We start from the raw sequence: 14,539 nt of genomic DNA, 5'->3' as shown, positions 1-14,539 counted from the left end.
CGGCGATGAGCCTCCGCTTCGGCGGCGCGAACTGCAGGGTCTTCTCGGCGGCGGCGCTTAGCCTCTGCTTCGGCGACGCGTACTCCTGGATCATCTCGACGGCGGCGACGGTAAGCTTCTGCTCCGGCGGCACGCACCTCTGGATTCTGACGGCGACGGCGCTGGGCCTCTGCTCTGGCAGCTCGTTTAGCAGCAGCAGCAGCAGCAGCAGACGGAGGACTTCCATCGGTCGTCTCGCTCATGGCTCAGAAAGAACTGGCAGATAATTTCGCAGTGGCGAACGGCAGCGGCAATTTCGGCTCGGGCGGTGCACATATACAGATCCGCCGCCACCGATCTGGCTCTCTGATTGCCACCGCACAGGGGTTGCATTGGAGGAGGAGCGAAGAATTCTTCGCTCCTCCTCCTTCTTCCTCCTCTAAAGGAATTAAGTTCGAGCCGGCGCTTTGACAACCGGAGACTCGCAGGAAGAGGGGGGAGGGGGGCGGCGTGTACACCCAGCGGCAAACGATGGGGGCAGAAGCGCGCGCAGCAAGCGGACAACACGATGAAGGGAGGAGGGAAGAGATAGCAGCGACTGACTGATGCCGCTGACGCCGATAGTGAGTCAACCCCAGCTGCGGAGTTGGTTTCAGGGACAACGCCGCCGATGCCGACACAAACAATATGATACCCTCGCTTCCGCAGCGCTAAGAACCAGGTCTAGCCGTGGGAAGGTGGTCACGTATTCGTCGACGTGCCGGGGCCTACGTGAAATAACCGGCGCGTCGGCAACTGAAGAGCACCCTATCCGCCACACAAGAACAGGGGGGGGGGGGGGGGGACCCTTTCCTCCTCTTTCTGCATGGCGGCGACGGTGTTCTATGCAGTCAGTTATCTTGACTCTCTAGCGGCGTCAACGGCATCCAGCGGTATCAGTCGGTCGCTGCTAGCGCTGGGGGGATGAAAGGGGGGCGGAGCTGGTTACGAGGCCGACGACAACGCCGACGACGACGCGAAACCCAGGAACGGACGCCAAAGAGCTGCGCTCTAAAACATTTCCTGTTTTACAAGGCATTTTGCGTCTACTTTATGAAATTGCACGTGCTATAGATTCGATGGAGGCTTGTAAAGATCGTTCGCAATCGTTTTATTCAAATAAACTATTCCGAACTAACACCGTACGCGATTGAGCAGCAGAAACAATAAAAAAAACTCGCCGAGTAGCACAGCCGGCGTAGCGCGTGCCAGCTAGCGTTCAAAACGCGCGCACCGATAACAGAAAGCGGCGGCGTCGGCGGCAGCAGCAGCAGCAGCAGCAGCAGCAGCTGCTGCTGCTGCTGCTAGCTAATCAGTTGTCGCTCTTAGACCCTTATTTTGTCTGTTCATGAAAGCTTTTCGTCTTCATTACTGAAATAACCACCTAAGCAACGACGAAAACAAACTGTTATGTATTTCTATACTCACGCTCTAAAATTTAAAAAAAAGGTGCGATGTTTCACAAACACGTCATACTTCAAGTTTGCATTTCACTCATCAGAACTAAACTGGAATACGCATCAGCCATCTGCAACCCTCATCAACCAAATTTAACAGCTGGCTGTAAAAAACAGATCGAAGCTGTACAAAACCGGGCTACCATGGTTCATTTACTCTTTATACTCATACCGCGTTAGCACATCATCTCTAAAATTGCAATCAAGTTTGCGTAATCTTTTTGCTCGCCACCACATTGGCAGCCTTGTCTTGTATCATAAGTTATTTTATTCATCACCTGACAAGAACCATACATCCGCGCACCCCCACCACGCAGATCACATCGCATCAGTCACTCGTTTCATTATACACGTAATTTAACCACCCAATTCATGGTCAATCCCCCACTGTGGGTATGAGCCACAGCTACTTAGGAGAGCAACAACGACGACAACAAGCTTCACGAAAAGATTTCCGTTCTTTCCCCTATATTATTTATTATTTTGCTAAGCACAATTCCTTTGTGTCCGGAAGTACATGTTTATATTTACGCGGACGATATCGCATTTTTTACGTCCGCAAATAATATACATTCACTACAACAGTCGTTGCAGAATTACTTAGGAATGCTGGAGACATGTCTAGAGGGGTTATGCGTGTCGTTAAATATTAGCAAAAGTGCGGTATTGGTATTCCCATTAACTGCACAGGTGCAAATTAGTTTACAATACCGACAGGAAATCATTCCTCAAGTTGACGAAGTACCTTGGTGTCATTTACGATGGCAAACTCACCTGGCGCAGTCACATTGAACATATTAAAACAAAGGCAGAACGAGCCGTAGCTACGCTCCGCCGGCTCAGCCACCGCCGCTCTGGACTACGCAGGGATACCTTACTGATGATCTATAAAATGTATGTTCGGCCCATATTAGAATTCGGCTGCGTGATACTTTCCGGTGGCCCCGCCTACAAAATTAAACCTCTCATACTTTTAGAAAGAGAAGCTCTACGGTCATGCCTCGGGCTTCCTAGATTTGTTGCCAACACTGTTTTATATCAGGAAGCTCATATACCCACCCTAGATTGCAGATTCCGCATGCTTACGGTTCAGACATTTTAAAAAATTTATGAGTTTTCAAAAAGACGTGCGCAATATGCCTTTACCACTGAACCTGCTGAGTTTTTCTAAGTATCGGGGTCGAGATTCCACAGCCCTCAGATAGTATTCGTACAAGCACATTTACAAAAACTGGATGTATCCATACGCCAAGTTTACCATTCAAATGATGCCTTTACAGACCTCAAAATTGAGTTCGAGGACATATTTCCTAATCATGCTAAACTATTACCAAGGCGATATTTAATTATCTTACACGGCCACCTGCACCAGCTAACCACTGACAACGTAGTAGCTACTGACGCTTCTGTTTGCAATGAGAAGGCAGGAGTGGGGATCTTTTCTGAATCTCTTCAATGGTCCTACTCCCTTCGCCTTCCCAACTTCACACCTATATTTCAGGCAGAATTATTAGCGATTATATTAGCATTACGAAAACTCCCCCCAAAAGACCCATTAGCTGTTATCGTGACCGACTCGGTATCTGTATGCACAGCACTAACTGCATCATTAAATTCAACAATTCAAAGAACATTTCGTTCGATCATACCTCAGTACTTACGAAAAGTATGTTTGCTTTGGGTACCGAGACATCGTGGGTTGCGCTTGAATGAAATGGCAGATTCACTCGCACGAGCATCCCTTAACGGCCCTATCATACCTGTTTTGCCGACATCAGCTTATGTCACCGCGGCAAGGTACAGAAATTTTGTTATATCTCAAAATTCTGCAATATCCATGCTAACACCATGTTCTGAATTCCACCATCTTGGCTTCCCATGGAATATTAATTGGTGTCCTTCAAGGCAATTGGAAGTATATTTTAAAAAATTGAGATGTCGTATACCTACCCTAAATTTTTACTTACTGGTCTCGCGATGGTCTCGCGATGTCCCCTCTATGTTCTTATTGCAGTGAACCTGAAACTTTCGAACATTATTTTCTCCCATGCCGCCGCTTTCTAAGACAAAGAAGAATATTAGAATACTCATTTACCAAACTTGGCCTATCACTAACCTCGACAAACATTCTTTCTTTTGGGGCAACTTCACTGGGAACCAGCCACAGGCATGATTTTCTTGCTGTTTAAAATTTTATTAGAGAGACAAAAAGAGCACCTTGCTGATTTTCTACAAATATCCATAGTTTCTATTAATTCATTTCTTTACGTTAAATTATTTTATCAAAATTCTTACCAATACTTTCATTACAAGTCTAAATTACAGTTCTATCGTCCCACGCTCCACTATTCAAATCTAGTTTCTCTATACTTCTAACCTTACGGAAAACCGCCTGCTTCTTGGCCAATCCCGCGTAGTGGGTACGCGCCACTGTCTGGGACACAAGACAAGACAAGACAAGATCCAGCGGGGAAGGCTGCTGCAGACGGAGGAAAGGTTCGGCTATGGATAAAAGAAAAAGACATGATGCGGGCTCTCCACCTCGTAAGAGGACAAAATTTTCCAAGGATGTGCAGCAGGCGCCGTCGAGCCAGCAAGCCACGAATGACTCAAGCAGCAATTGTACCCGGTACACCTTTGGAGCTAGTGGCGGCACCGCGGAAGTCAGCGACCTCCGCAGCAGCCATTCATTTCCAGGACATACCGCTGGCCGCTGCGACCACCGAGAGGAAAATCAAGTGCTCGAAAGCCCCTCGCCAGCTGGCCCAAGTACCAGGTACCCCAGTGCACGCGAGCAGAAAAAGCCGGCTGCGGCTACAAGCGCATCAAGTGCAGCTGCCATCCCCGCTGAACCACCGACCGCTCCCCCAAACAGCTCCATCAGTGAGGCGGTCGGTGGGGAAACAAGCACTGCCTGGTTCTCTGGCGCATGGAGCTTCCTAATGAGAGATCAGCCGACCGACGTGGAAGTGCCAGCGGTGGCCCCAGCGAGCCAAGCCCCTGCAGCCTTTCACGGAAATCAAGAAACAACAAAGGACCAGATGAATTTTACCGTACATGGCGCGAGGTCGGCGCGTAGCCGAAGAAAGGCGTCTGCCTCGGCCGCGTCCGCAGCTGCAGGAACCAGCGGTACTCCATCCCTTGCACCACCGACCGCTCCCCCAAACACCGCCATCAGCGATACGGTCGGTGGGGAAACAAGCACTCCCTGGTTCTCTGGCGCATGGAGCTTCCTAATGAGAGATCGGCAGACCGACGAGGAAGTGCCAGCGGTGGCCCCAGCGAGCCCAGCCCCTGCAGCCTTTCACGGAAATCAAGAAACAACAAAGGACCAGATGAATTTTTCCGGACATGGCGCGCCGTCGGCTCGTAGTCGAAAAAAGCGTCTGCATCGGCCGCAGCTGCATGAACCAGCGGTACTCTATCCCCCACCCCACCGACCGCTCCCCCAAACAGCTCCATCACTGAGACGGTCGGTGGGGAAACAAGCACTGGCTGGTTCTCTGGCGCATGGAGCTTCCTAATGAGAGATCAGCCGACCGACGTGGAAGTGCCAGCGGTGGCCCCAGCGAGCCAAGCCCCTGCAGCCTTTCACGGAAATCAAGAAACAACAAAGGACCAGATGAATTTTACCGTACATGGCGCGAGGTCGGCGCGTAGCCGAAGAAAGGCGTCTGCCTCGGCCGCGTCCGCAGCTGCAGGAACCAGCGGTACTCCATCCCTTGCACCACCGACCGCTCCCCCAAACACCGCCATCAGCGATACGGTCGGTGGGGAAACAAGCACTCCCTGGTTCTCTGGCGCATGGAGCTTCCTAATGAGAGATCGGCAGACCGACGAGGAAGTGCCAGCGGTGGCCCCAGCGAGCCCAGCCCCTGCAGCCTTTCACGGAAATCAAGAAACAACAAAGGACCAGATGAATTTTTCCGGACATGGCGCGCCGTCGGCTCGTAGTCGAAAAAAGCGTCTGCATCGGCCGCAGCTGCATGAACCAGCGGTACTCTATCCCCCACCCCACCGACCGCTCCCCCAAACAGCTCCATCACTGAGACGGTCGGTGGGGAAACAAGCACTGGCTGGTTCTCTGGCGCATGGAGCTTCCTAATGAGAGATCAGCCGACCGACGTGGAAGCGCCAGCGGTGGCCCCAGCGAGCCCAGCCCCTGTAGCCTTTCGCGCAAATGACGAAAAAACAAAAGACGAGATGGATGTTTTCTTACATGGCGCGCCGTCGGCTCGTAGTCGAAGAAAAGCGTCTGCATCGGCCGCGTCCGCAGCTGCAGGAACCAGCGGTACTCTATCCACCACCCCACCGACAGCTCCCCCAAACAGCTCCATCACTGAGACGGTCGGTGGGGAAACAAGCACTCCCTGGTTCTCTGGCGCATGGAGCTTCCTAATGAAAGATCAGCCGACCAACGTGGAAGTGCCAGCGGTGGCCCCAGCGAGCCCAGCCCCTGTAGCCTTTCACGCAAATGACGAAAAAACAAAAGACGAGCTGGATGTTTTCTTACATGGCACGCCGTCGGCTCGTAGTCGAAGAAAAGCGTCTGCATCGGCCGCAGCTGCATGAACCAGCGGTACTCTATCCCCCAACCCACCGACCGCTCCCCCAAACAGCTCCATCACTGAGACGGTCGGTGGGGAAACAAGCACTCCCTGGTTCTCTGGCGCATGGAGCTTCCTAATGAGAGATCAGCCGACCGACGTGGAAGTGCCAGCGGTGGCCCCAGCGAGCCCAGCCCCTGTAGCCTTTCACGCAAATGACGAAAAAACAAAAGACGAGATGGATGTTTTCTTACATGGCGCGCCATCGGCTCGTAGCAGAAGAAAAGCGTCTGCATCGGCCGCGTCCGCAGCTGCAGGAACCAGCGGTACTCTATCCACCACCCCACCGACCGCTCCCCCAAACAGCTCCATCAGTGAGACGGTCGGTGGTGAAACAAGTACTGGCTGGTTCTCTGGCGCATGGAGCTTCGTAATGAGAGATCAGCCGACCGACGTGGAAGTGCCAGCGGTGGCCCCAGCGAGCCCAGCCCCTGTAGCCTTTCACGCAAATGACGAAAAAACAAAAGACAAGATGGATGTTTTCTTACATGGCGCGCCATCTGCTCGTAGTAGAAGAAAAGCGTCTGCATCGGCCGCGTCCGCAGCTGCAGGAACCAGCGGTACTCTATCCCCCACCCCACCGACCGCTCCCTCAAATAGCTCCATCACTGAGACGGTCGGTGGGGAAACAAGCACTCCCTGGTTCTCTGGCGCATGGAGCTTCCTAATGAGAGATCAGCCGACCGACGTGGAAGTGCCAGCGGCGGCCCCAGCGAGCCCAGCCCCTGTAGCCTTTCACGCAAATGACGAAAAAACAAAAGACGAGATGGATGTTTTCTTACATGGCGCGCCATCGGCTCGTAGTAGAAGAAAAGCGTCTGCACCGGCCGCGTCCGCAGCTGCAGGAACCAGCGGTACTCTATCCACCACCCCACCGACCGCTCCCCCAAACAGCTCCATCACTGAGACGGTCGGTGGGGAAACAAGCACTCCCTGGTTCTCTGGCGCATGGAGCTTCCTAATGAGAGATCAGCCGACCGACGTGGAAGTGCCAGCGGTGGCCCCAGCGAACCCAGCCCCTGTAGCCTTTCGCGCAAATGACGAAAAAACAAAAGACGAGATGGATGTTTTCTTACATGGCGCGCCATCGGCTCGTAGTAGAAGAAAACCGTCTGCATCGGCCGCGTCCGCAGCTGCAGGAACCGGCGGTACTCTATCCATCACCCCACCGACCGCTCCCCCACACAGCTCCATCACTGAGACGGTCGGTGGGGAAACAAGCACTCCCTGGTTCTCTGGCGCATGGAGCTTCCTAATGAGAGATCAGCCGACCAACGTGGAAGTGCCAGCGGTGGCCCCAGCGAGCCCAGCCCCTGTAGCCTTTCACGCAAATGACGAAAAAACAAAAGACGAGCTGGATGTTTTCTTACATGGCGCGCCTTCGGCTCGTAGTCGAAGAAAAGCGTCTGCATCGGCCGCAGCTGCATCAACCAGCGGTACTCTATCCCCCACCCCACCGACCGCTCCCCCAAACAGCTCCATCACTGAGACGGTCGGTGGGGAAACAAGCACTCCCTGGTTCACTGGCGCATGGAGCTTCCTAATGAGAGATCAGCCGACCGACGTGGAAGTGCCAGCGGTGGCCCCAGCGAGCCCAGCCCCTGTAGCCTTTCACGCAAATGACGAAAAAACAAAAGACGAGATGGATGTTTTCTTACATGGCGCGCCGTCGGCTCGTAGTCGAAGAAAAGCGTCTGCATCGGCCGCGTCCGCAGCTGCATGAATCAGCGGTACTCTATCCACCACCCCACCGACCGCTCCCCCAAACAGCTCCATCAGTGAGACGGTCGGTGGTGAAACAAGTACTGGCTGGTTCTCTGGCGCATGGAGCTTCGTAATGAGAGATCAGCCGACCGACGTGGAAGTGCCAGCGGTGGCCCCAGCGAGCCCAGCCCCTGTAGCCTTTCACGCAAATGACGAAAAAACAAAAGACGAGATGGATGTTTTCTTACATGGCGCGCCGTCGGCTCGTAGTCGAAGAAAAGCGTCTGCATCGGCCGCGTCCGCAGCTGTAGAAAGCAGCGGTACTCTATCCACCACCCCACCGACCGCTCCCCCAAACAGCTCCATCAGTGAGACGGTCGGTGGGGAAACAAGCACTGCCTGGTTCTCTGGCGCATGGAGCTTCCTAATGAGAGATCAGCCGACCGACGTGCAAGTGCCAGCGGTGGCCCCAGCGAGCCCAGCCCCTGTAGCCTTTCACGCAAATGACGAAAAAACAAAAGACGAGATGGATGTTTTCTTACATGGCGCGCCATCTGCTCGTAGTAGAAGAAAAGCGTCTGCATCGGCCGCGTCCGCAGCTGCAGGAACCAGCGGTACTCTATCCACCAACCCACCGACCGCTCCCCCAAGCAGCTCCATCAGTGAGACGGTCGGTGGTGAAACAAGTACTGGCTGGTTCTCTGGCGCATGGAGCTTCGTAATGAGAGATCAGCCGACCGACGTGGAAGTGCCAGCGGTGACCCCAGCGAGCCCAGCCCCTGTAGCCTTTCACGCAAATGACGAAAAAACAAAAGACAAGATGGATCTTTTCTTACATGGCGCGCCATCGGCTCGTAGTAGAAGAAAAGCGTCTGCATCGGCCGCGTCCGCAGCTGCAGGAACCAGCGGTACTCTATCCCCCACCCCACCGAGCGCTCCCTCAAATAGCTCCATCACTGAGACGGTCGGTGGGGAAACAAGCACTCCCTGGTTCTCTGGCGCATGGAGCTTCCTAATGAGAGATCAGCCGACCGACGTGGAAGTGCCAGCGGTGGCCCCAGCGAACCCAGCCCCTGTAGCCTTTCGCGCAAATGAAGAAAAAACAAAAGACGAGATGGATATTTTCTTACATGGCGCGCCATCGGCTCGTAGTAGAAGAAAAGCGTCTGCATCGGCCGCGTCCGCAGCTGCAGGAACCGGCGGTACTCTATCCATCACCCCACCGACCGCTCCCCCAAACAGCTCCATCGCTGAGACGGTCGGTGGGGAAACAAGCACTCCCTGGTTCTCTGGCGCATGGAGCTTCCTAATGAGAGATCAGCCGACCAACGTGGAAGTGCCAGCGGTGGCCCCAGCGAGCCCAGCCCCTGTAGCCTTTCACGCAAATGACGAAAAAACAAAAGACGAGCTGGATGTTTTCTTACATGGCGCGCCTTCGGCTCGTAGTCGAAGAAAAGCGTCTGCATCGGCCGCAGCTGCATCAACCAGCGGTACTCTATCCCCCACCCCACCGACCGCTCCCCCAAACAGCTCCATCACTGAGACGGTCGGTGGGGAAACAAGCACTCCCTGGTTCCTAATGAGAGATCAGCCGACCGACGTGGAAGTGCCAGCGGTGGCCCCAGCGAGCCCAGCCCCTGTAGCCTTTCGCGCAAATGACGAAAAAACAAAAGACGAGATGGATGTTTTCTTACATGGCGCGCCATCTGCTCGTAGTAGAAGAAAAGCGTCTGCATCGGCCGCGTCCGCAGCTGCAGGAACCGGCGGTACTCTATCCATCACCCCACCGACCGCTCCCCCAAACAGCTCCATCACTGAGACGGTCGGTGGGGAAACAAGCACTCCCTGGTTCACTGGCGCATGGAGCTTCCTAATGAGGGATCAGCCGACCGACGTGGAAGTGCCAGCGGTGGCCCCAGCGAGCCCAGCCCCTGTAGCCTTTCACGCAAATGACGAAAAAACAAAAGACGAGATGGATGTTTTCTTACATGGCGCGCCGTCGGCTCGTAGTCGAAGAAAAGCGTCTGCATCGGCCGCGTCCGCAGCTGCAGGAAGCAGCGGTACTCTATCCACCACCCCACCGACCGCTCCCCCAAACAGCTCCATCAGTGAGACGGTCGGTGGGGAAACAAGCACTGCCTGGTTCTCTGGCGCATGGAGCTTCCTAATGAGAGATCAGCCGACCGACGTGCAAGTGCCAGCGGTGGCCCCAGCGAGCCCAGCCCCTGTAGCCTTTCACGCAAATGACGGAGAAACAAAAGACGACATGGATGTTTTCTTACATGGCGCGCCATCTGCTCGTAGTAGAAGAAAAGCGTCTGCATCGGCCGCGTCCGCAGCTGCAGGAACCAGCGGTACTCTATCCACCAACCCACCGACCGCTCCCCCAAACAGCTCCATCAGTGAGACGGTCGGTGGGGAAACAAGCACTGCCTGGTTCTCTGGCGCATGGAGCTTCCTAATGAGAGATCAGCCGACCGACGTGGAAGTGCCAGCAGTGGCCCCAGCGAGCCCAGCCCCTGCAGCCTTTCACGGAAATCAAGAAACAACAAAGGACCAGATGAATTTTACCGTACATGGCGCGAGGTCGGCGCGTAGCCGAAGAAAGGCGTCTGCCTCGGCCGCGTCCGCAGCTGCAGGAACCAGCGGTACTCCATCCCTTGCACCACCGACCGCTCCCCCAAACACCGCCATCAGCGATACGGTCGGTGGGGAAACAAGCACTCCCTGGTTCTCTGGCGCATGGAGCTTCCTAATGAGAGATCGACAGACCGACGAGGAAGTGCCAGCGGTGGCCCCAGCGAGCCCAGCCCCTGCAGACTTTCACGGAAATCAAGAAACAACAAAGGACGAGATGAATTTTTCCGGACATGGCGCGCCGTCGGCTCGTAGTCGAAAAAAGCGTCTGCATCGGCCGCAGCTGCATGAACCAGCGGTACTCTATCCCCCACCCCACCGACCGCTCCCCCAAACAGCTCCATCACTGAGACGGTCGGTGCGGAAACAAGCACTGGCTGGTTCTCTGGCGCATGGAGCTTCCTAATGAGAGATCAGCCGACCGACGTGGAAGCGCCAGCGGTGACCCCAGCGAGCCCAGCCCCTGCAGCCTTTCACGCAAATGACGAAAAAACAAAAGACGAGATGGATGTTTTCTTACATGGCGCGCCGTCGGCTCGTAGTCGAAGAAAAGCGTCTGCATCGGCCGCAGCTGCATCAACCAGCGGTACTCTATCCACCACCCCACCGACCGCTCCCCCAAATAGCTCCATCACTGAGACGGTCGGTGGGGAAACAAGCACTCCCTGGTTCTCTGGCGCATGGAGCTTCCTAATGAGAGATCAGCCGACCGACGTGGAAGTGCCAGCGGTGGCCCCAGCGAGCCCAGCCCCTGTAGCCTTTCACGCAAATGACGAAAAAACAAAAGAAGAGATGGATGTTTTCTTACATGGCGCGCCAGCGGCTCGTAGTAGAAGAAAAGCGTCTGCATCGGCCGCGTCCGCAGCTGCAGGAACCAGCGGTACTCTATCCACCAACCCACCGACCGCTCCCCCAAACAGCTCCATCAGCGATACGGTCGGTGTTGAAACAAGCACTCCCTGGTTCTCTGGCGCATGGAGCTTCCTAATGAGAGATCGACAGACCGACGAGGAAGTGCCAGCGGTGGCCCCAGCGAGCCCAGCCCCTGCAGCCTTTCACGGAAATCAAGAAACAACAAAGGACAAGATGAATTTTTCCCGACATAGCGCGCCGTCGGCTCGTAGTCGAAAAAAGCGTCTGCATCGGCCGCAGCTGCATGAACCAGCGGTACTCTATCCCCCACCCCACCGACCGCTCCCCCAAACAGCTCCATCACTGAGACGGTCGGTGGGGAAACAAGCACTGGCTGGTTCTCTGGCGCATGGAGCTTCCTAATGAGAGATCAGCCGACCGACGTGGAAGCGCCAGCGGTGACCCCAGCGAGCCCAGCCCCTGCAGCCTTTCACGCAAATGACGAAAAAACAAAAGACGAGATGGATGTTTTCTTACATGGCGCGCCGTCGGCTCGTAGTCGAAGAAAAGCGTCTGCATCAGCCGCAGCTGCAGGAACCAGCGGTACTCAATCCCCCACCCCACCGACCGCTCCCTCAAATAGCTCCATCACTGAGACGGTCGGTGGGGAAACAAGCACTCCCTGGTTCTCCGGCGCATGGAGCTTCCTAATGAGAGATCAGCCGACCGACGTGGAAGTGCCAGCGGTGGCCCCAGTGAGCCCAGCCCCTGTAGCCTTTCACGCAAATGACAAAAATACAAAAGACGAGATGGATGTTTTCTTACATGGCGCGCCATCGGCTCGTAGTAGAAGAAAAGCGTCTGCACCGGCCGCGTCCGCAGCTGCAGGAACCGGCGGTACTCTATCCATCACCCCACCGACCGCTCCCCCAAACAGCTCCATCACTGAGACGGTCGGTGGGGAAACAAGCACTCCCTGGTTCTCTGGCGTATGGAGCTTCCTAATGAGAGATCAGCCGACCGACATGGAAGTGCCAGCGGTAGCCGCAGCGAGCCCAGCCCCTGTAGCCTTTCACGCAAATGACGAAAAAACAAAAGACGAGATGGATGTTTTCTTACATGGCGCGCCATCGGCTCGTAGTAGAAGAAAAGCGTCTGCATCGGCCGCGTCCGCAGCTGCAGGAACCGGCGGTACTCTATCCATCACCCCACCGACCGCTCCCCCAAACAGCTCCATCACTGAGACGGTCGGTGGGGAAACAAGCACTGGCTGGTTCTCTGGCGCATGGAGCTTCCTAATGAGAGATCAGGCGACCGACGTGGAAGTGCCAGCGGTGGCCCCAGCGAGCCCAGCCCCTGTAGCCTTTCACGCAAATGACGAAAAAACAAAAGACGAGATGGATGTTTTCTTACATGGCGCGCCGTCGGCTCGTAGTCGAAGAAAAGCGTCTGCATCGGCCGCGTCCGCAGCTGCAGGAACCAGCGGTACTCTATCCCCCACCCCACCGACCGCTCCCCCAAACAGCTCCATCAGTGAGACGGTCGGTGGTGAAACAAGTACTGGCTGGTTCTCTGGCGCATGGAGCTTCCTAATGAGAGATCAGCCGACCGACGTGGAAGTGCCAGCGGTGGCCCCAGCGAGCCCAGCCCCTGTAGCCTTTCACGCAAATGACGAAAAAACAAAAGACGAGATGGATGTTTTCTTACATGGCGCGCCATCGGCTCGTGGTAGAAGCAAAGCGTCTGCATCGGCCGCGTCCGCAGCTGCAGGAAGCAGCGGTACTCTATCCACCACCCCACCGACCGCTCCCCCAAACAGCTCCATCACTGAGACGGTCGGTGCGGAAACAAGCACTGGCTGGTTCTCTGGCGCATGGAGCTTCCTAATGAGAGATCAGCCGACCGACGTGGAAGCGCCAGCGGTGACCCCAGCGAGCCCAGCCCCTGCAGCCTTTCACGCAAATGACGAAAAAACAAAAGACGAGATGGATGTTTTCTTACATGGCGCGCCGTCGGCTCGTAGTCGAAGAAAAGCGTCTGCATCGGCCGCAGCTGCATCAACCAGCAGTACTCTATCCACCACCCCACCGACCGCTCCCCCAAATAGCTCCATCACTGAGACGGTCGGTGGGGAAACAAGCACTCCCTGGTTCTCTGGCGCATGGAGCTTCCTAATGAGAGATCAGCCGACCGACGTGGAAGTGCCAGCGGTGGCCCCAGCGAGCCCAGCCCCTGTAGCCTTTCACGCAAATGACGAAAAAACAAAAGAAGAGATGGATGTTTTCTTACATGGCGCGCCAGCGGCTCGTAGTAGAAGAAAAGCGTCTGCATCGGCCGCGTCCGCAGCTGCAGGAACCAGCGGTACTCTATCCACCAACCCACCGACCGCTCCCCCAAACAGCTCCATCAGCGATACGGTCGGTGTTGAAACAAGCACTCCCTGGTTCTCTGGCGCATGGAGCTTCCTAATGAGAGATCGACAGACCGACGAGGAAGTGCCAGCGGTGGCCCCAGCGAGCCCAGCCCCTGCAGCCTTTCACGGAAATCAAGAAACAACAAAGGACAAGATGAATTTTTCCCGACATAGCGCGCCGTCGGCTCGTAGTCGAAAAAAGCGTCTGCATCGGCCGCAGCTGCATGAACCAGCGGTACTCTATCCCCCACCCCACCGACCGCTCCCCCAAACAGCTCCATCACTGAGACGGTCGGTGGGGAAACAAGCACTGGCTGGTTCTCTGGCGCATGGAGCTTCCTAATGAGAGATCAGCCGACCGACGTGGAAGCGCCAGCGGTGACCCCAGCGAGCCCAGCCCCTGCAGCCTTTCACGCAAATGACGAAAAAACAAAAGACGAGATGGATGTTTTCTTACATGGCGCGCCGTCGGCTCGTAGTCGAAGAAAAGCGTCTGCATCAGCCGCAGCTGCAGGAACCAGCGGTACTCAATCCCCCACCCCACCGACCGCTCCCTCAAATAGCTCCATCACTGAGACGGTCGGTGGGGAAACAAGCACTCCCTGGTTCTCCGGCGCATGGAGCTTCCTAATGAGAGATCAGCCGACCGACGTGGAAGTGCCAGCGGTGGCCCCAGTGAGCCCAGCCCCTGTAGCCTTTCACGCAAATGACAAAAATACAAAAGACGAGATGGATGTTTTCTTACATGGCGCGCCATCGGCTCGTAGTAGAAGAAAAGCGTCTGCACCGGCCGCGTCCGCAGCTGCAGGAACCGGCGGTACTCTATCCATCACCCCACCGACCGCTCCCCC

The sequence above is a fragment of the Dermacentor albipictus genome, chromosome 2 (genome assembly GCF_038994185.2).
Source record: "Dermacentor albipictus isolate Rhodes 1998 colony chromosome 2, USDA_Dalb.pri_finalv2, whole genome shotgun sequence".
In the NCBI taxonomy this organism is placed as follows: Eukaryota; Metazoa; Arthropoda; class Arachnida; order Ixodida; family Ixodidae; genus Dermacentor; species Dermacentor albipictus.
Note: the sequence above shows the minus strand (reverse complement) of the source record.